Source organism: Euleptes europaea, chromosome 12 (assembly GCF_029931775.1).
Source record: "Euleptes europaea isolate rEulEur1 chromosome 12, rEulEur1.hap1, whole genome shotgun sequence".
Taxonomy (NCBI): Eukaryota; Metazoa; Chordata; class Lepidosauria; order Squamata; family Sphaerodactylidae; genus Euleptes; species Euleptes europaea.
The window spans coordinates 54,603,050-54,625,769 of record NC_079323.1 but is presented as its reverse complement, the minus strand read 5'-3'; positions in this window follow the sequence as shown (position 1 = coordinate 54,625,769).

Genomic DNA, 22,720 nt, shown 5'->3' with positions numbered 1-22,720 from the left:
ACTAAAACCAGGGAAAAGGCTTTTCCCCCCATTAGGGGAAAGCGGATCTGCACCACATAAAAAGGTGGCAGAGGATCCCTGCCATCCTGGGAGGCGTTCCCGGGGCAAATGGGCTTGGAAGCTGCCTACTGGCAGCTCTGCCCCCAGAACTCCCCGGGAACGCCTCCTGGGATGCTGGCACAGGAGTTGCGCTGGGAGAGTGCTGGCGGGAGGTCACACCAGCACCTGAGCCCTGCACTGCCACTGTAGTCCAGGGGTGGCGGCGTAAGTGGCACCATGCTGGCATCCATGCCAGTTTGCATGGCACAAGTGGCATGGACGCTGGCGTAGGGGTCACACCAGCTCCCAAGAGCATTCCCCTCCCTTCAGGAATGCACTGCAAATCTTTTTTAATTTTTTAAAATAATATAAAACAAACAAATTGAAAAAAACCCACAAAAGAGTACATTCAAATTGTTTTAACTACATAGTACAATAAAATTATAAAATTTAAAGTACCCTTAAAACCCACCACCCACCTTAATACAGTGACCCATCACCAGACCTCCGGAGAAGTGTCTTAACAGTTTTTTAAAATTCAATCATAACAATAATATGAAAATATAAACATTTATCTCTATAACTCATTAACAAAAAAGGTAAAATTCATTTTTGTCAGTTTATCCCAATATGTGACGGCCTTCACCCATGTTTTCTTAAATTCTTCCATATCTTTTCCATGTAGGAAATCTGTTAATTTGGCCATCCTCATATACATCCATAATTTCTCTCTCCAGTCAATAATTGAAGGTTTATTTATTTGCTTCCAGGTTTTAGCTATTATAATTCTTGCAGCTGCAAAACTATATTGGCATATGATTCTGTCACATTTATCCATTTTATCTTGAGGAATTCCCAATAAACAAAAAGCCGGATCTTTTTTTACTTTGATATTAATCAAATTATTGGTTTCTTTCAAAACTTTTCTTCAAAAACTTTTAATTTTTTTACGCAACCACCAGGCATGCATAAAGGTTCCCTTTTCAATTCCACATTTCCAACACAGGTCTGAGTCTCCTTTTTTCATTTTACTTATCATCACAGGGGTCATATACTATCTATAAAACATTTTATATAAATTCTCTCTGATTTCATTAGTAATTGTAAATTTATACTCTTTTTTCCAAAGGTGTCCCCAAATTTCCAAATCAATATTACATCCTAACTCCTGCATCCATTTCACCATCACTGGTTTAATTCTTTCTTGCTCCAAGTTTAATTCAATTAATAATTTATATATTTTTCCTATTAATCCTTTATTTCCCTTACTTAATATAATTTCTAATTTAGATTTATTTTTACTAAATCCCATCAACTTATCTTTGTTAAATATATCTTTTAATTTATAATACATAAACCAATCTTTAATTTTAAGTTCTTCTTTACTCTTTAGAAACCATTCCCCTTCCTTACAATCCATAATTTCTCTATAAATATCCATATCCAAATGTAATTGTATACCTTTCTTCATAAAAGCTTCTACTGGATTAATCCAGCCTGGAGTTTTGTTTTCCAAAAATCTTTTATATTTTTTCCAGATTTGAAATAAACCAAATCTAATAATATGAGAATAAAATTCTCTATTCACTTTATCTTTTTCATACCATAGATATGCATGCCATCCAAAACATAAATTAAATCCTTCCATTTCCAATAGTTTGGGATTCTCTAAAAAAATCCAATTCTTTAACCACACAAAACAAGATGCTTCGTAATACATTCTTAGATCCGGTAACCCCAAACCTCCAGTCTCTTTTAATTCCATTAAATTATTATATGCTATTCTTTGTCTTTCTTTACCCCATAGAATATTAATAATATCTTTCTTCCAGCTTTTAAATATTTGTACTCCTTTTAAAATTGGTAGATTTTGAAACAAAAAGAGCATCTTAGGTAATACCATCATTTTAACTACTGAGATTCTACCGCAAAACGATAAGGGTATTTTTTCCCAATTTTTAAGATCTATAGCAATTTGTTGCCATAACTTACTATAATTATTTTGAATCAGATTAAGATTGTTTGAGGTTAACCATGTACCCAAATATTTTATTTTGTGTTCAATACTAAAACCTGTCTTTTTTATAGTTCTTGTTGCTGTGACAGAGTCATATTTTTAACCAGTAACTTGGTTTTACTTTGGTTTATCTTAAAACCTGCGAGCTTTCCATAAACCTCCACAGTTTTATTCCAGTTATCAATTTGACAAGTAGGGTTAGTCAAAAAGCATACAAGATCATCTGCATAAGCTTTAATTTTAAAGTGATTTCTCCCAAATTGAAATCCAATTAGATCATGAGTTTGTCTAATCTTTTTCAATAAAACTTCTAACACTAAGATAAATAACAAAGATGAAAAAGGGCAACCTTGTCTGGTGCCCTTTTGGATTTCAAAGTGTGATGAAAGTGTACCATTAATCAGCAAACTAGCTGATTGGTTTGTATAAATTTTTTCAATAGTTGTCTTAAAATTTACTGCCAAACCCATATACTCTAATATTTTCTTCATAAATTTCCAATTCACATTATCAAAAGCTTTTTCTGCGTCTAAGAATATAATAGCTACAGGGGTTTTAACTGATTTTGCATATTCCAAAAGGTCTATTACTATTCTAACATTTTGACTAATCAATCTACCTGGTAAAAAACCAGCTTGATCTTCATGTATAGCCTGGTTTAGAACCATTTTTAATCTAGATGCTAAAATGGCTACAAAAAGTTTATAGTCATTATTCAATAATGAAATGGGTCTATAATTCTTTACTTCTAACAGATCCGAATTTGCTTTTGGTATTAATACTATATTTGCCTCTTTCCAGGTTTGGGAGATGGATCCATTCTGCAAGCACAAATTCATTACTTTTAATAAATGTGGAGATAATTGTTCTTTAAAAGTTTTATGGTAGCATGCTGTAAAGCCATCAACACCTGGAGATTTGTTTAGTTTACTTTTACCTATAGCATCATTTAGTTCCTCTATAGTTATCATAGAGTCTAATAGTTCCCTATTTTCTTGTGATAGTTTTTCCAATCAAATTGTTTCAAATAGACATCCATTTCCTTCTCTGAAACTGGGTTTTTCCTATATAAATTTGAATAATAATCTACAAAGGTTTCCATCATTTTTTGTTTATCTGTTATTATTTTGCCCTCTTTCTTAATTTTCAATATTGGTACTTTTATTTCTTTATGTTTAAGCTGCCAAGCAAGCAGCTTACCTGGTTTATTAGCATGTTCAAAGAATTTCTGTCTGTTAAACATTATTTTCTTTTCGATTTCTGAAGTTATTAAAAACTCATATTGTAGTTGTAGCTTTTAAAAATTATTTATCTGTTCCTGTTTAAGTAATTTATCTTGTATTTTTCTTAACTGTCTTTCTCCTTGTCTGATTTCTTCTAATATATTTTTCTTTTGTGCCTCCTTCTCTTTAAAACCATCTTGTATTTTGTTGGATCAAGACTCTGATTACTGCTTTGCTGGCATCCCATACTACCTCATCAGTTATTCCCTTATCTACATTATCAGAATTTTTTTTTGTATATCTATTTTTAATTTATCTACTATTTTTTATTTTTTAATAAAAATGCATTTATTGACCAAGGTCTATGTCTCCTATCTCCTAATTTAACTCTGACTGAAAGAGCATTATGATCTGACAGTACCTTGGGCAAAATCTCCACATTGTCTGATAGATTTATTATTCCTTTGGAAATCCATAACATGTCTATTCTCGAATAAGTAAGATGTCTAAATGAAAAATACGTATATCCCTTTTTATTACCATTTACCAATCTCCAAATATCTAACATTTCCCATTGATCTATGAGATCGTTAAAAATACCAGGTAATTTACCCTCAGACTTCCCCTTTTTTTCTTTGTGGATCTGTCCAACTTTGGGTCCATTACCCCATTAAAGTCCCCCATCCAAATCATTATTTCTTTAGCATGTTCAGCTAAAATTGATGCCAAATTATTATAAAATACTTTTTGGTTTATGTTAGGCGCATAAATACCCACCAACAATATTTTTTGAAGGCCACATACAATTTCTATCAACAAAAGTCTTCCCTCATTATCTGTATATATAATCTTAGGTTCCAATACCAGAGGGATATACATTGCTATTCCATTAATTTTTTTTATTTTCATTACAAGATGTAAAAAGTTTCCCCAATTTTAATTGTTCCAGTCTTGAAATATCCTTTGGTAAAATATGTGTTTCCTGTAAACAAAAAAAACATTAGCCTTAGACTTTTGTAAGTGATGAAATACCTTCCTTCTCTTATTGGGAGAATTCAAACCATTAACATTCCATGATAATACCTGTAACATATTAAACTTTAGTTAACCCCCTTTCTTATTTTCCAAAATTATTACCCATATTTTTATTATAGCCCCCTCCCACCCCCTGTTGTTCCCTTTAAATCCATTTTATAAGAGCTCAGCCTTCTTTGTCATCTGACTGGGAGTCCTCTTCTGTTGTGACTGTTGGATGTGTCCTGCTGCTTGCTTCTGCTGCCTTATCCTCTTCAGGAAGATCTTTAAATGGAAGTTGTTTTGTTCGTTTAAGGATATCTTTATCGTATCTTCTTAGAAATTGATCAGCCTTGGTAGGATCTGTGATTTTAAATCTTTTAGCTTTGAAGAAAAAAGAGATGCCTTGTGGAAATTCCCATCTGTGTTGAATCCCATTGAGTTTCAATCTTTCAACAATTTCTGAAAAATCTTTTCTTTTTCTGAGTAGTCTTTCAGGAATCTCTTTCATCAGTCTCATAGATGTGCCTTCAATTGTAAGAGGATATTGGTAATGCTTGTTAAGAATAAGATCACGGTAGGATCTAGAAAAAAGCTGAATTAGACAATCCAGTGGCACATTATTTTTGGTTGCAAAAGCAGAATTGATCCTGTAGGCTGTTATAATAATTCCTTCCACAACTTCTTCTTCCTGTAAAAACTCTGCCAACTGTACCTTTAAAAAGGCTTTTAAGTCTATTCCTTCAGATTTTTCTTTCAGGCCATGTATACGAATGCAAGTTTCTTTTTGTTTGAGTTCTATCATTGCAATATGATCTTCCCTTTTTTCCTCGCTCTCTTGGGAAGCTTCCATTGACAATTCCAGGGTGTCTAATCTTTTTCTTGTATCTTTATTATCTTGAGAATGTTTTTGAAGTTTGGCCTCCACTTTATCCTGACGGATGGTCAAGGAGGAAATTGAATATTTTAGTGAAGAGATGGCAGCTGTATTTTGACTGATGACCATTTTTTTGAGTCAGTTCTTCTTTTATAGTTGTCACCTCCTGAAACGTCTTTGTCATCATCTCATGGAGAAAGCTAAGAGTGTCCTCCATTTTTGGCTTGGGAGGCATCTTAGCAACCACAGAAGTCCCTGTTAAAGATGGTGAGGTGACTGATTGTAGACTTATATTGGAAGCAGAAGGTCTTCTCTGTTGTTGAGAGGTTTGAAGTAACTGCAATTGTTTAGAGTCTTTAAAATATTCCTTGGAATGTTTTTCTTTTTTTTCTTTGTCTCCCATTTATCCTGAGAACCTGGCTTGGCTGTAGCTTGTAATCCACGGGTGGGGGGGGTGACGTTTACTGTTTAAAACATCAGTTTGAGTTCTGCATCAAAAAAAAAACAAAAAACTGGAGATCCAACTTAATTTTATAGTCCAGACCTTAGAGAGCAAGTTTAGCACTTCATCTTCTTCAATTTGTCATCTCCTGCCAGCTATTTTTCACCCCACACACCTTGTAGTTTGTTACAATGGCTGGCAAAGCCGGCAAGATTGAAATACAGCTGCGCCACAGCTGTCAAAAAGCCCAGTTTCACTTTAGATCTTGTTAGTGAAGTTGTAGGCAAAGTTCAGAGTGCTTTCTCTTTAATAATAAGACTGTCATACACCTCAGTTGTGTTGTTAGTAAAAGTCAATGAAAAAAAGGAAAACTTGCGCTTTTGTTTTTTTAATCGGGATCTCTCCACCGCTCATTCCGGTTGCTTTAAAGAACAATGGCGCCCACTCTTCAGTTGAACCCATCCGAGCGATCCCCGCTGCTTCCGCGGCAGTGACCGCTTCTAGGACGGGATGCCTGCCGGCACCCGATCCAGCATCCCCTCTTACACCGAGGGGTGCCGCTTGCCCGATGGTAGGGGGCTGATTTCCCTGTCCCCCGGCAGCTTAAAACCGGAGCGTGATCAAATGTGCGGCTGCGGCGCTTCCCCCCAACCTGGAAGTCAGGAATGCACTGTAAATCTGACAAAACAACATAATCTTTCATGTAACCCAATAATATAATTTTTGGGCCATGAGGTAAACTGACATTTAACATATCATTAAAGAAGAGCCCCGTAGCGCAGAGTGGTAAGCTTCAGTACTGCAGTCCAAGCTCTGCTCACAACCTGAGTTCGATCCCAACAGAAGCTAGTTTCAGGTAACCGGCTCAAGGTTGACTCAGCCCTCCATCCTTCCGAGGTCGGTAAAATGAAGACCCAGCTTGCTGGGGGTAAAGGGACGATGACTGGGGAAGGCACTGGAAAACCACCCCGTGAACAAAGTCTGCCTAGAAAATGTCAGGATGTGACATCACCCCATGGGCCAGGAATGACCCAGTGCTTGCACAGGGGACCTTTAACTTTACCATACAAAATCCTAAAAATTCTATATTTTTTCACAGCTCCAAAAGATATAAAGATATAAATAAAATTGGCACAAGATGACCCACATCTATAGCAAACATCTTGTATATTCCTATACATAATAGCCAGTCTATGTGGAGTGAGATGCCACAATTTCCCCCCTCACTCTTGTGGCCATGAGCCTAGGCAAGGAAATATGCAATAATTATTTCCTCTCCTCTGGTCTGATATTTATCTGTAAATCCCTATCCTGGCCTATTCCATTTGTTATGGTAATGAAAAGACACCTCTGTATTATCAAGCAAAAGAACATTGATATTCACAATGTGTATGTGTAAAGTGCCATCAAGTCACAGCCAACTTATGGTGATCCTAGCAAGCGGCTTTCATGGCAAGTGAAAAGCAGAGGCAGTTTCCATTGCTTTTATCTGCAGATTCTTCTTTGGTGGTCTCCCTTCCAAATACTGACCCTGCTTAGCTTCCAAAATCTGATGAGATCCCTGATATTCACCACAGATCCTCTAAATATATTGTCCGTACTGATTATCACCTCAAAGTTAAAGATCTTCTATAGTTCCCTACATGAGCCCCGTGGCGCATAGAGTTAAGCTGCAGAACTGCAGTCAAAAGCTCTGCTCACGACCTGAGTTCGATCCCGACGGAAGTCCGTTTCAGGTAGCCTGTTCAAGGTTGACATCCTTCCATCCTTCCGATGTCGGTAAAATTAATACCCAGCTTGCTGGGGGTAAAAGGAAGATGACTGGGGAAGGCACTGGCAAACCACCCCACAAACAAAGTCTGCCTTTGAAATGTCGGGATGTGACATCACCCCATGGGTCAGGAATGATCCAGTGCTTGCACCTTTACCTTTACCTTTAAAGTGCACTGCACTGTTATAGTGACTATTCTAAGTCACTAAGTGACTATCAGGAATGACCCGGTGCTTGCACAGGGGACCTTTACCTTTTTATAGTTCCCTACTGGAGTAGTAATAATGTGCCTAATCTGAAAAAAAAAATGAAACCAAGGGGGTCTCTTGACCCATTTAAAGGTAATTTCCTGATAGCTCAAAACCTGCTCATTGCTAAGTAGATCTTCTATAGTGTCCAAACTTTTCTCCCTCCATAGCTTAAAATCATCTTGAACCTTAATTTGATGGGATTGCTTATAATAGAAAACGGAGTTAAATGAAGAAAGTCCAGCGCTCAATCACTATTGCAATTTATACTGCTTTTAAGATAGGATTATCCAAATGCAGGGCTGTAACTGGGGGGTGGGCAAGGAGGGCAGCTGCCACCCCTTGGCATGCAGAGAGGGCAGCAGAACTACCTCTCCTATAGGCCCCTCTGTGCCAGCTGGGAGAGGCAGTTCTGCTGCCCTCTCTGCATGTCAAAGGGGCGGCGGCTGTCCTCCTCGCCCTCCCATTATGGTCCTGTCCAAATGTTAATGTATTTGCTGAAACCAAATTCGATCTTTCAAATGATAATTATCTGGGAGAAATTATTCTAACATGAATGCCCCATTCTTCACCATAATCACGTGCATTTTTGAAATCATCCTCGTTGAACACTCAAAAATGCTGGATGAACATTTGCTAAGGTTTGATGAGTTGTTCTCAAATTGTGTATGGTCTGTGTGCATGTGTGTCTGCGTGTATATAAACACAGATCGCTGCCAATTCCCCTTCTCCCCAAGCCACAGACATTACCTTTCTCAATGCAGATGGCAGTATAAACATGAGATAGGTTTATGTCCCTTGTAGATTACTATTCTCAGTTACAGCTTGTCTTGAAACACAGAGCCTTATGAGAATTGTTGTTTTCCCAAATTGAACTGGAATATCCCACCCACCCCAAATAAAATTCCTATCAAACCCAGTAAGCCAATAAATTTTGAACATGTTCCAGTGGAATTACATCATCACTAAACTTAACTCACGTGATTGCACATTTCCATGTTGATAATGTCACAAGATTGGCATTTTGATTCAGTGATGTTAGTGATTGTTCAATGATGTTAGAACAATAAAATCATGTGTGATGGCTAACAACATTTTGCTTCCCACAAACTAACTTTCAAGGTTAATGCAGCTCCTTTTATATGATATTTGTTTTCCTTCAGACAGAACTGGGACAAAATGTAGTTCTGGGGGAGCAGGAACCACACCAGTTCCATAACATAAAAAATAGTCATAAGAACTATCCCAACAATCATTTGTCAAGAACTAGTCAATAAATTCTACCTCTAGACTATAGTTTAACTGTAGGGCCATGACTTCAGTGCCAGATTAATAAAGAGGCTCACTTTTTTTTATTTTTTAGAATAAGGTCATCTTAATTTCACATACTTCCATTTACCTGTGTTGTGGGTTAAGCTGAAAATGCTTAGAAAAATTTAAGAAGATAAGTTGAGAATTGCCTCTGGCCTTATGTAAAGGCCATCCATACGTTTCTCTCTTCCTCACTGCCCTCATTTATGACATTTTCTTCAACAGTTCCACCACTAAGCCAGTGACTGTGATGCCATTATTTCATGTCACTGAACAACCATTTCAGAGAGCTTGTTTGATGAAGGTCTGCAATTAGCATTTTAAAACTATCTTATTATTGTTTCTTAAGTTACTCTTAGCCAGGAAAAAAAAAAGTCCATAGTTCACTGAGTTGGTCTGTTAGAGAAGTATTTCATAAATATACAACGCTCTGCAGTTTAATCTTTTACAAAGTGATTTTTACATTTCATCCGAAGTTCTGCAAGATTTCATTAATTCAGTGGTTGCAAAGTGATGTTCTTAAAATGTATTTTTACAGAAAGCATTAAATGATAGATTGGAGCCACACATGGACCATTGCACAAGCAGAAGGACATTTCCTACCATTTCTCATTGCAGTCCCCTGCACCACATGGCCCACCATTCTGGAGATCAGAGTCCTCAGGATCCTCAGAGCGGCTGTAGAAACAAGCAGAAGGCAGCACAGGTCTGTTCCATGGGAAAATCTTTCCTTGTGACTCTCTGGATCCAATCCTATCCCTTTGTATGAACAAAGCAAATTCAGATTGTGGTACATGAGTTGTAAAGTTACCCAGGACTGATTTAGGCAGATAGTTAAAATACAATAATTTAAAAATGTGGAAAATGTAACTGTTGTATACAATATTTCCCATCTGGGGGTCTGGGGAAGGAACGAAGTAACAAAAAGCTGGCTTTGAAGATGGCATAAAGTGGAAGAGGACGGAGGAGATTCTTGTTCTTTTCTTTCCTTGCCCATTATTTCTATGCTCTAAACTGCCACAGGTGGGGGAAAATGCACTTCGCGACTGATTTGAAGCAGTGTGCTGTGTGTGGAAATGGGTTAAAACTCTCCCGGCTAGAGGGTAGAGAAGTCCTTCCCTCTTTTGAATTTTTAAAAGGAGTTCTAATGTTTCCATTTGTACATTATGTGCAGTTAGCCACTGAGAGAAAATACAATGTTACATTTCTGCCTGTTGTAACAGTCTTAAGATGATGCAGGTTCTTTTGTACCGGTTGGATTAGAACCATGGTATTTTGATGTGTTAGGACAGAAAAGCAAATAAAGAATATGTCTTTGGGGAAACAAAGCAAAACAAAACAACCACTAGTTACAAGGATCTATGAGACATTCATTCTTGAAAACATGCTAGGTACACAGAAGCCAAACTGCTGGATGACTGGAAGGCTCAAACATATTGCTCCATAGCAATAAGCCTCATCTCTGTAGGTAGTAGAAAGTCTGTATGACATGTTCTTGACCATTGTTTACCTCCAATTCTAGAATTTCTTTCATAGACAACTAAAATCAGTATTTTCCAAAACTGATACAGAGCAGGTATCATATTTTCCTCCTGGGAGGGGCTCAGTGGTAGAGCATCTGCTTGGCATGCAGAAGGTCCCAGTTTCAATCCCTGGCATCTCCAGTTAAAGGCACTAGGCAAGTAGGTGATGTGAAAGCCCTCTACCTAAGACCCTGGAGAGCCGCTGCCAGATGAGTAGACAATACAGACTTTGATGGACCAAGGGTCTGATTCAGTATAAGGCAGCTTCATGTGTTCATGTGTTCAAATCAGACAGGAAACTAAAATATGGAATTTATGATAGAATTAGCAGATTCCTATCATCACATCAGCAAATAAATTGCTTATTTTGGCCTGAAGTTTAATATCAAAGTTGAATGAAGGACAATATTTTAGGGCTTCCATGGCTGGTTGGTTTCCTTCCTTCCTGATTTCCAGCCCTGCCTTCCCATGACATTACCATAACAAAACACCACACTGTACTTCCTGTGAACTTCAGGTGAATATATTTTTTCAGACAAAGAAACAAAATGACTAGTGTTTGAATGGACCCATTAGACAGTTAATGGACACATAATGGCCCAAACAATAGACAAGATTTCCTCTTCCCTGTTCCAGGCAATTAACCACACAGCAGTGCCTTAAACATATATTTTCCCTGAAATATTTTTTAACTATAAGAAGGGTCGCCAAGTCCCTCTTTGCAACTGGTGGGAGGTTTTTAGGGTGGAGCCTGAGGAGGGTAGGATTTGGGGAGGGGAGGGACTTCAATGCCATAGAGTCCAATTGCCAAAGCGGCCATTTTCTCCAGGTGAACTGATCTCTACCAGCTGGAGATCAGTTGTAATAGCAGGAGATCTCCAGCTAGTACCTGGAAGTTGGCAACCCTAACTATAAGTGATATGAGATGTCACCTACTATACCATGACTGCAACTACCCAGAAAGCTGTTGGCTGGCTTGCATTAACAGCATGCAGAAATCCTAGTTATGCCACTTAAGCCTAAAGTACTTATTAGAGGTATATAGACAGAAGATGGCACTGTTTGTTCATTGTGGAAGCTATAGCTCTGACTTGAATTAATATGCTTTTTGAATGGGAAACCATAGAAAAGGAATGTTGGCAATTAACAGCAATCAAGAATTCAGTAAGTGCCCATCTAAGGCCCCAGTCATCCAAAAAGGGAACACAAAGCCTTATCATAAGCATCTCAAGATCAGCTTGAGTTCAAATAATGTGTGGGAAGCCTTTACTGGCTCAAGACTTTTAGCTGTGTAGGAAGAAAAAGGAAAATGCATGCTTTTTTCATTAAACAGCATAAAACAGCACAATGAAGTAGCCTGTTGATGACAAAATATTTACTAAAGAGATTAAATTGGCAATGTCAACTGAATAATATCACAATAAAGCGATTTTCAAGGATTTGTGTGCATTTGTGGGGCAGGAATAGCAGGTAGACAACAAATCCTTGTGTAAGCTTGGGAAGCTTTTGCCATCTAATTCACAGCTAGGGCTTCTGAGAGGAATTTTATAAGGTGGTTAAATAAATTTTTCAGGGCCCCATTCCTGCTCCATTAGCCATTTTTTAAATCCACAACAGTTTTAAGCATAAGAATTAAAAGAAGGTAGAGGGTGAGACGGGGTGGGATGGAGCGCTTAACTGATTTTGTGCATTTGAGGCCTTATGCCCCTATACTCCCTCCTACATGATAAAGAGTGAAAAGAGGGGTCAGAAAGAAGAATGCACGTTTGAACAACTTTATATGGTACGTGCTTCCCTTAGTGGAAGACCTTGAGAATGCAATGTAGCAACAATGTAAAGGATGTATCAAACTATGCTATGTAGACCAACATAAGATATAAATACTCATCTCCATATGCAAACTTTTTATGGGACTCCAGGAAACTCTCCAGCCACCTTGGACTCTCTTTGGGCCTCCCTGTGCGTTGCACCAGCTGCCCCCCACCACCTTAGGGCCTGTTCACAGCCATTCTCTGCATAGTGGAAAAAGGCACAAAAATGGCCTCTGGTTTTCTGGAGCAGTTCTTTTTTTCTCTAACCAAACTTAGGTCAAAAACGCATGGTTGCTTCATTCCCTGTTTCAGCCAGGATTCAGCCAGAATCGAATGCAAGTTCCGCGAAAACGCATGTGTTCGATCATGTCTGAATCCTGTCTGAAAGAGGGAATAAAGCAGGCTAAAGCGACATGCATTTTCACCCTTAGCAACTGTGACTAAAAGGAGCCTTTCTAGACTGTCTGAGTAGTGAGGCTAGTCATGTTGCAGAGAAATAGGAACATTTTTAAAAACTGTAACAAGCTCTTGTCATATTACAGTTGGTTTGTTGGGAGTTGGGGGGGCAGACTGCACAGTATCTCCTTGCAGAATAATCTAAGTAAAGGAAATGGAGCCTACCTATCCAGACCCAAGCAATGAAAAATGCCGTGTTATCCAAAATCAATAACCTACAAAAAGGTAGAAAACACTGAGGGCAAACAGAAAATCCAACAAAACAGGAAAATGAATAATAAAAAAAAGAAATAAACCCCGCAGAAGCACAGAAAAAACCAGAGCTTAATTTACACAGAACCCAAAACAAGAAAAAGAATGTCTCTCCCAAACCCCAGGGACCAAGTTTCACCTCTTCTTACTACCCGCCTGGGGAAAATGTGGAGGAAAGTCTATCTAGTAATAATAAATTAATAATCAAAATGAATCAAACTGTCAAGAAAAGAGTCCAGTGCTGTCCAGGCAGGATCTGTCCCACCAAGCAAGGCATCTCTCTCAGCACATGAGGAGCAGCACAGCACACATGTGGTGCAAAATGGCTAGCATAACTGACAGCAAAATGGCTAGCATAACTGACAGCTTCCCTCCAAGAAAGACTGTGTGATTGGCCGAGACAGCTCTCCTGGATGATCTCAGGGTTAAGGTTGACTGAGGAAAATGCTGTGTTCTGTGGAGCAAGAGGCAGGCAGGCAGGCTCCATTAAATCCCTGACAATCTATGATTTTAAGAGATCTAGGAGTGGTTCCAGGAAGGCTTTCATTGTATGAGATATAGCCTACCTGATCTGAGGCAGGGTAAGTTGGACAGCTTTTAGGTTGGCAGTATCTAACTGCACACCTCTACGGAGGACTCTGATTTTCATCCATGTCTTTAAGTGGTATATTAATAGTTCAATTCTTAACTTATATACTCAGAATGGGACTTACAGCGCATTCCTGACTTCTGAGGACAAAAGTCCTCAGGAGGCCAGGATGGGGTTGCACTGATGTTGGGAGCCCCCCCCACCGGCATCCAGGCTACCTAAGCTGCCATGAATGGCCCCAATGCTGGTGGGGAGGCCCAGACGCCGGTCTCCCGGTGCTGCTGCGACAGCGCCACCCCAGGATGCCGATGGGGCCTTCCGCCAGCATCCCACAGATGGAAAGTCCTGTGCCAGCATTCCGGGGGGTGTTCCAGTGTTCCGGGGGGGTGTTCCCGGGGCGTGCTGGGGGAGGAGCCTTTCAGCCCAGCTCGCTGGCAGCGAGAACGGCAGTGCTGTGCCTGTTTTGTTTAGCAGGTGCAGCCTCGCTATTCTCTATGGGGTGAGAAGCCCCATTTAAAAATTTTAAAGCCTTAAAAATGCTCTCTTTTTTTGGTGTTTTTGGCACCCGGGAAATGGGTTAGGAGGCACTGCAGTGGCGCCTCCTCCCCACCATCCCTGGCCGCCAACAGCTCAGGAATGGGCTGCTACTGTCTAGTAACACTGTGCTTAGGATTTCATCCTAAATATCTTTGTCCATAGAGTAGTGAAATCATATTTGAAGACATCAATTACTGCACTGACCTGGATGGCCCAGGCTAGCCTGATCTCATCAGATCTCAGAAGCTAAGCAGGGTCAGCCGTGGTTAGTATTTGGATGGGAGACCACCAAGGAATACCAGGGTCTCTGTGCAGAGGAAGGAACTGGCAAACCACTTCTGTTAGTCTCTTGCCATGAAAACACCAAAAGGGGTCACCATAAGTCAGCTGCAACTTGATGGCACTTTTCACACACACACACACACACACACACACTCACACAAACAAACACACACACAAACATTAATTTATAAACAATAGTTGTCAACAAATGTGTCCAATCAGAGAAAGGGTAAAGAATCTAAGGCTTACTCCAAACAATTGGAATTTCACACTGATGCCACAGTTAACATGGGTGATTAGGTAAAAGATCCTCCATCGTATGAAGAAAGCATGAAACTAAGGAAATGGTAAAAAGTTGTAATTTGCACTTGCAATGAATACAGCTGAAATCTATTATTGTCAAATGCTGTGCTTGTGCAGAATTTTATGGACTGTTCTGTAGTGAACCAAATGCTTTCTTGGGAGAGGTTAAAAGAGACCAGTCCTTTGATAACAATGGCATTGGTGAAAGAAAACATGGAGCGAGTTATCAAAAGGTTTGTGCATCAAAATACTTCTCCCTATTGAGTTGACCTGCCTTGGTTTAAATGGTGCACGTATTTTGAAAAGAAATAGCTGTTAAGGGATTGCTTACACAGGAGCATTCTCCTCAACCAAATATTAATTCAATCAAATCCAAGCACATTCTTCTCTTGGATCGTATGTCTGAAGTGGGACTTGTTGCACTGCGAGAAATAAAAAGGGTCCTCAGTGTTGCACAGAGATACATTGCACCCCTTGTGGGATACCTGCTAGTGCAACGGGAAATAATTAAGCATGTGTTCCCTTGAAATAAATCAGATTTTAAACTTCGTTACTTTGGCTGAAGCGCATCCATTTTTATTCCTTGATACAGAGTGTACCCATCAACCAAGTCAATTATCCGAGCCTAGCAGTGAAAGCCAGCTGCTATGAAGAAGTAACTCCCAGAATATAAAGTTCTGACTTTATTGAAGGTAGCCTTGTTACCACAAGAAAGATTAAAGTTGTTTTGCTTTATTATTTAAATGATAATCAGCTTGTAGAACTGTGCATATGCAGGAACAGAGCTCCCGTGGTGCAAATAAACCCTCAGGTTCAACACCGTGTTCAGTGGCAGCAGGAGAGATGCTGTTGTGGTGAATGCATATTTTCTCGCTTTGAAGTATCTGTCAACTTAAAGTATTTTGATGCACTTAGAGAGATTTTTCTAGGTTTGTCTTTTGTTGTGGACATTACTTTTTTTTTTTTTTTAACTTTTCTCTTGGCAAAGTGGATTAAAACAATTAAAAAGTTATCAGGTGCCAAACAAGAAGTTATTTTTATTTTATTTTTTATTTTATTAGATTTGTAGCCCCCCTTCCCCTCCTGACTGTGGTCAGGCTCAAGGCAGCTACCAACAGAAATAAATAATCATTTAAAAATATAGACCATAAAATTTTAAAATCTTAAAAATTCTAATATCCGATAGGCACCCTAACAATAACTACAATAATGGGATAACCTAACAGGAAGGGGTGGAGAAGGACCATTTATAGTACCATTTTAAAGGTTTAGAAATTTTTAAAGATTTTGTATCAAAAATGACAGAATTTTACCTTCACTGGTGCATTGAAGGCAAATAACATTTTATTCTACCTTATGTTTTGGGGGGCTTCAGCCCACTTCCTCACATGCTAATAATAAATGTATAAATAATAACTCGTATGCTAATAATAAATGTGTAAATAATAACTAAATACTAAAGGGGGGTTGCCCCTGAAAGCTTATGCTCGAAAAAACCCCTGTCAGCCTTCAAGGTGTCACAAGACTCCTGGCTGAGTTTATTTTTGCTGCAACGGGCTATTATGTTTACCACTCTGTAATGATGGTATTCTCAGTTTTTCATTGCTTTACAGTCATCAGGAGCAGCCCATTCCTGAAGAGGGGAGCAGTTAGGGAGCGGCTGGGAGCGGCACAGCCATGCTGCCTCCAACAGAGGCTTCCTGGCTACTGCAAGGAAAATAAAAGTAATTTTTAAAATGAAAAAGGGGGCAATGCCCCCATAGAAAGCAACGGGGCTACACCACAAAACAAAGTGTCATAGCAACGTCGCTGTTTGAGGGGGTGTTCCTGGGGTGAAAGGGGTTAGGAAGCTGACTAAAGCCAGTTCTGCCCCTTGGAACGCCCCGGGGATGCCCCCCCACGCCGGCATGGGCTCCCACTTCTGGGAAATCCCTGCCGGCTTGGCTGTGCTCGCTGGCAGAGCTCCTCAGCTCCCAGACACCAGCATGTTTGCCCCCTCCCCAGTGTAGGTGCCACCTTATTCTGTGATAAGGTGGCACCTACACCGGCGCAGGGTCACACCAGCTCCTAAGGAGTTTTGCCCTCCCCTTCAGGAATGCAGCCTGAGACATGATTCTCCTGTCATCTTCTCATGCATTTTCATGTTCCCTTTCTGAACTGTGCAGATGGAAACACCATGGTTTAAGGATGACGACACTAACTCAAAACTTTACACCATTTGACAACACAAAACTTCTAAGCTATCACATATCCCTTTTGTTTTCCATCTTGGGCCATTCTGTGTACACAGCTGGAATGATCTAGTTTTACCTTCCCTTTCTGTTTTTGTTCTTTGATTCTTATGTTGCACTTCCCATTCTAGACTGATCAGTTTCATTATTTTCTGGTTTACTGAATTATCCCTTAATTAGGGCTGTCAACCTCCAAATAGTACTTGGAGATCTCCTGCTATTACAACTGATCTCCAGCCGATAGAGATCAGTTCCCCTGGAGAAAATGGCCACTTTGGCAATCGGACTCTATGGCATTGAAGTCCCTCCCCTCCCCAAACCCCACCTTCCTTAAACTCTGCCCCCGAAATCTCCTGCCAGTGGCGAAGAGGGACCTGCCAATCCTACCTTTAATGGGGTGGGTTTTATTTCGTTTTCTTGTCCTTAGTGCTGTTCCTTATGGTTAGTGTGGGCTTCAAATTATATGGAGCCAACACAAGGGGTCCCCAGTCCCCACCAAGAAGCCGAATGGGAAGTTCTTCCCCTTCCCTCGCCCCCAGCCCTGAGGCTGCAGAAAACAGTCCCAGATAAGTCTGGGGTCATTGATTGTGGTTAGTGTGGACTTCAAATTATGCTTTAAACATTTTTTGGTGGAAATCTGTTGTTAACATTTATTGTTAAGTGAACAGGAATGTAACAGGTTGTAAAAATAATTCTTTGCTTTGTCTTTTAAGCTGCATAACGGATCCCCAGCCATCAAACATCTGACTTCCAAATGAACTTTGAAAACAGATGCCTTGTGCATACTTTAAATTGTATTGTCGAAGGCTTTTAACCTACAAGAACCAATTAAATTGTATTGTTTATTTTATCATTTTAAAATATTCCTTCAGCGTGTTTCTTATTTTTGTAACCTAGGTGGTGATCCTTCGCTTTTTTTCTTGTGGTAATAGCCAATTTTGGTTGCCTTTCATTAGGAACTAAGAGTCAGATCAGTCTTGCCTCATTTGCTGAACAATGCAGATTAGGTGATGAAATAAAAATACCTCAATGTATCTGCCAATAACCCGCATCTGGGACTCCTCAATAAAATAGTGTATCAGGTAACACTGATATATTGAAAACTTGCCTGGAAGTAAAGATGACAAAACAAAAGCAGTGGATTTACTTTGTAGAACTGAATCATAGAATCATAAGAGTTGGAAGGGCCCATACAGGCCATCTAGTCCAACCCCTTTTTCAATGCAGGATCAGCCTAAAGCATCCCTGACAAGTGTTTGCAGTGGCAGATCTATTTAAAACTAATTAACCTTAAGCTTCAGGGCCCCTAATTTCCAGAGGGGCCTTGAAGCAACTCTTTTTTTCTCAATGGGTGAATTTTTCAAGAAAACCAATGGCGTTTTTTAGTTATTAAAAAAAGGCTATTTTAGTGATAGAATCATAAGCCAATGGGTTAAAGTACTTCATATTGACCTTAGAGTATGTTCTAATACCCATTTCACATGGCCTCAAAATATCCCTGTAATTGGTAAAATTTCAAATTTTTCTTGGGGGCTTGCAGCACCTGTTTGCCAGAATCTATTCATAGCTTACATTTTGGCAGCTGGATCCTCGAATCCTTTGTTAGTGCATGGCTTAACAGTTCTGCAGCTCAGCCCTTAGTCTAGAGCCAATCAGAACCACAAAAAGACTTCTGAATTCTCAATTCAGGCTGCACTTGTCTTGCTTGTGCATTTTAACACCAAAAATAAGATTTTCACCTCTTTATCCTAACGAGCCCCCTCTGATGACCTTCTACTTATCTGTTACAGAGTGAACAAATACATCTGCCATAGAACAACCCCACTGAAGAAGATAACAGCGGCCACTCAGACCTCGTTGCAAAGGGCCCCCCATAACAGTTCAAGCTTCGGGGTCCCAAAAATGTAGGTTTGCCACTGCGTGTTTGTCCAGCTGCTTCTTGAAGACAGTCAGTGAGGGGGAGCTCACCACCTCCCTAGGCAGCCAATTCCACTGTTGTACTACTCTCGCTGTAAATAATGTTTTCCTAATATCGAGACAGTACCTTTCTGCCTGTAATTTAAACCCATTATTGCAAATCCTATCCTCTGCTGCCAACAGGAGCAGCTTCCTCCTCCGCTACATGACAGTAAGTAAAAATATGTTATGCCTGTAAAAAATGTGAACATTTGCGATTTGGGCAAGATACTTTGGTCAAAATAGTTGACTGATCATTCACAGATAACTTAGGGACTCTAGAGGTGGAAGTCTTGGAGAAAAGGTGGGATGTTTCCATTTCCCCCTAAACATTCATAATTCCTTGTAGGCCTAGAAAAGGGCAAGAGTCCAGTAGCACCTTAAAGACTAACAAAAATATTTTCTGGTAGGGTATGAGCTACCCACTGTGAATTATCCTTGTAGGCCTGTAGTCTGTAATATGCCAGATTTTCATTACCAAAAAAAATCAGACTCTGTCATATTTCATGGGCTTTAATTTAATTCACACAACTGGAAGAATTTGTCCAGTATCCACTTTTGCATTTTCCAGGGAATTTACCACATGTTTGCAAATATTATAATGGGAGTCAGGTAATTCCCATAGGCATACATGACCAAACTTAATTTGGTCATGTGGGGGATTTTCTAGACTTCAATTAACGTCTTAAAAGTTCAGGGAATCCACAAATGCAATAAAGTCATGTATAATTATTCCCCTTAGATAATTGCTTGTGCTTAAAATGAAATATAATATTTTTACAGTGTACTTTGTTGGAAGCTTTTCTTTTGAAGTGCCGTTTCTTTGCTGCATGGGTCATTGGTGCTTAGTTACAGGGAAATCTAATTAACCGCTGCGTATTCTTTTTACACAAAAAAGAACTGTAGTCCATAGAAGGTACTCTAGAGTATATTTGGTGAAGACTTACCAGTACATACAGCTACATATTACACTTACTGTATACAAATTCAATCTTTTATACAAAGGGAAAAAATTCTGAAATTCATCTGCATGGAAATACTATCCCACAGACCTCATAAACTTAGAAAAAGAAGAGTAGGCTTTTATACCCTGCTTTTCTTTACCCTAAGGAGTCTCAGAGTGGCTTACACACACATTCCCTTTCTCTCCTCGTAACAGGCACCTTGTGAGGTAGATGGGGCTGAGAGATTTCTGAGAAAAGAGTTACTGGTCCAAGGTCACCCAGCAGGCTTCAAGTGGAGGAAATAATAAAGTGCAAGATATTTTCAAGGGGCTAGTAAGAGGAGGTAAAATTAAGTTCATGTTAAGTTCAAGATATTTTCACCATTTTAATTATTACAATTACCAAACGCTCATGCATGTTTTAAGAGTAATAAATGATCTTCGGTTCTGGTAATATCTTCAGTCAGAATATGTACCATGACTTTATCTGCATGAACTCATTAACCCACACTATTCCTCCTGTAATATTTGTCAAGCTAATACCAGCAACCAAGCTGACTTCTTTGGTTTGTATCCAAATAGCTGTGGGAAACTGTAGCACTGCTGAAAATGTCAACACAATTATTTTTGCAGAAGAATCAACATAGTTTAAGACAGGTTGTTGTGTTGGTCTGTAGCAGCAAAACAAGAGTATGTCTTAAAAATTCAAAGGTTTGGCTTCAGCAGGCTTAAAAGGGGCCCTTTTAAGTGGCACATATACAAGTACATTCCTGATTTCTGCTGTACTAGCATTATGCTTCATTTCATGCAAAAAGTTCTAGTTTCAATCTGTAAAGCTTCAAGACAGGTATTGCATACTGTATATAGATTCGAATGTGGTTGTGTCTAAGCCTAATTTGAAGAACTTGTTTTAATCATTGTTCCATGGATGGGATAACCTCATATGTGTTAGATTAACATTATCAATAACTAATAATTTTAAAAATAATAATAAATGATTTTCAGTTTCTTCCCAAAGGTAATTGAAATAATTTATCTCCTTCCTCTTACGGAATACATTTTCAATTGCAGCAAGGCTACGTTAGATGGTCTTCTGTTTTGTTTGAAATAAAATACTACTTAGATTATAGTAGCTTTGTTCACAAGTTACAGTGAACATAACTATAATCTATGTACTATGTACACTTGCTTTTTCTTTATAAGTGTATTGAGTAATTCTCATGTTACATTCAGTGCATGTACAGCTGAACATGTGACTGAAACTGCACATTTTTCCAGGTACTGGTTCCCAGTTTTAGTGGTAAAGTGTTGCCTGTTGGCTGTTTCTTACCAACAAATGCATGCACATTCAGTCAGGATGTATGTGTGTTCATTGGAACATGTGAACAGGGCTATATACAATGTGCACAGTGTACACTTGATATGTGTGTTGAAGAGTTCCCATGGTACTACTTTGATTATAGTAGCTTTGTTCACAAGTTACAGTGAACATAACTATAATCTATGTACTGTGTACACTTGATTTTTATTTATAAGTGTGTTGATTAGTTCTCATGGTACATTCAATGCATATACAACTGATCATGTGATTTAAACCCCATATTTGTCCAGGTATTGGTTTCTGGTTTCATTTGTACCGTGAATGCATTTTGGCTGTTTCCTACAAACAGATGTCCTTATATACATGCAGGATGTACATGCATTCACTGTCATTTGTGAACAGGTCTAGTGTGTTCAGGAAGGAGGATTTGAACTATTTCCCCCAATAGCCTTTTACCTGTGAGATTATTTATTTTTCCTAGTCCTGTTTGCTGCCATTGTTTTCTTTATCTGGGGTTACTTTGGTGTCATTTATTCAATCTAATGAATGACTATTTCTTCTTTTAGATTTAGACACATGGACAATCACAGACGATTAGGGATCGCATAGTAGATAAGATGACAACATGGCACTATGAGCCAATCAGTTTTGGCTATGTGATGACATTGCTAAGAGAAAACAAAAAACAGTTTGGAGAGCCTATGTGAGAGATATGGACAAAATGAATATTTTTATAGGCATTGTCAAAAATGGTTAGCACAGGGAAGGGCTATCTCATGCAGGTGCAAATGTAGGTCATCCACTATTAATGATAATTAATATCATACTTTGTGGTCCCAACATGATTACCGGGGAGCACTCAAAACCAACTTAAAAACATCTATATCATTTTAATTGATACTTTGTCAATAATGACGTTGATGGAAGCCACGTTTAAAATTACAGATCAAATATAAATAGAGGTTATAAAAGAAATAAAAACAATCCCTGTCACAAAACCATCATAAAAAACAACAAAACATGTTTCATAATTTACACAATTAAAAGCAACAGAAATAGGACTCATTCACACAAGTTAGAAAAGTATTCCAAAGATTAGGAGAGGAAAACCAAGGCAGGTCCCAATATACAAGGTATTCCAACCAAAAAGTCCATTTGTCTTATAACCATGTCCCTAAATTCAAAAGGAAGGGAAAGGGAGATCTTCCCCAGCTATGCCCAAACCATTTAATGCATTAAGGGTCAAGACTGACACTTTGAATTGTTTGTGTGTGTTAAGTGTTGTCAAGTTGCTTCTGACTTATGGTGAGCCTACGAATTAACGTCCTCCAAAATGTTTTATTGTTAACAGCCTTGTTCAGGTCTTGCAGACCGAGAGCTGGGGCTTTCTTTTATAGAATCAATCCATCTCACATTGGGTCCTCCTCTTCCAGCTGCCTTTAACTTTTCCTGGCATTATTGTCTTTTCCAGTGACTCTTGTCTTGTCATAATGTGACCAAAGTATAATAGCCTTAGTTTAGTCATTTTAGCTTCTAAGGAATGTTCAGGCTTGATCTAGAACCCACTGATTTGT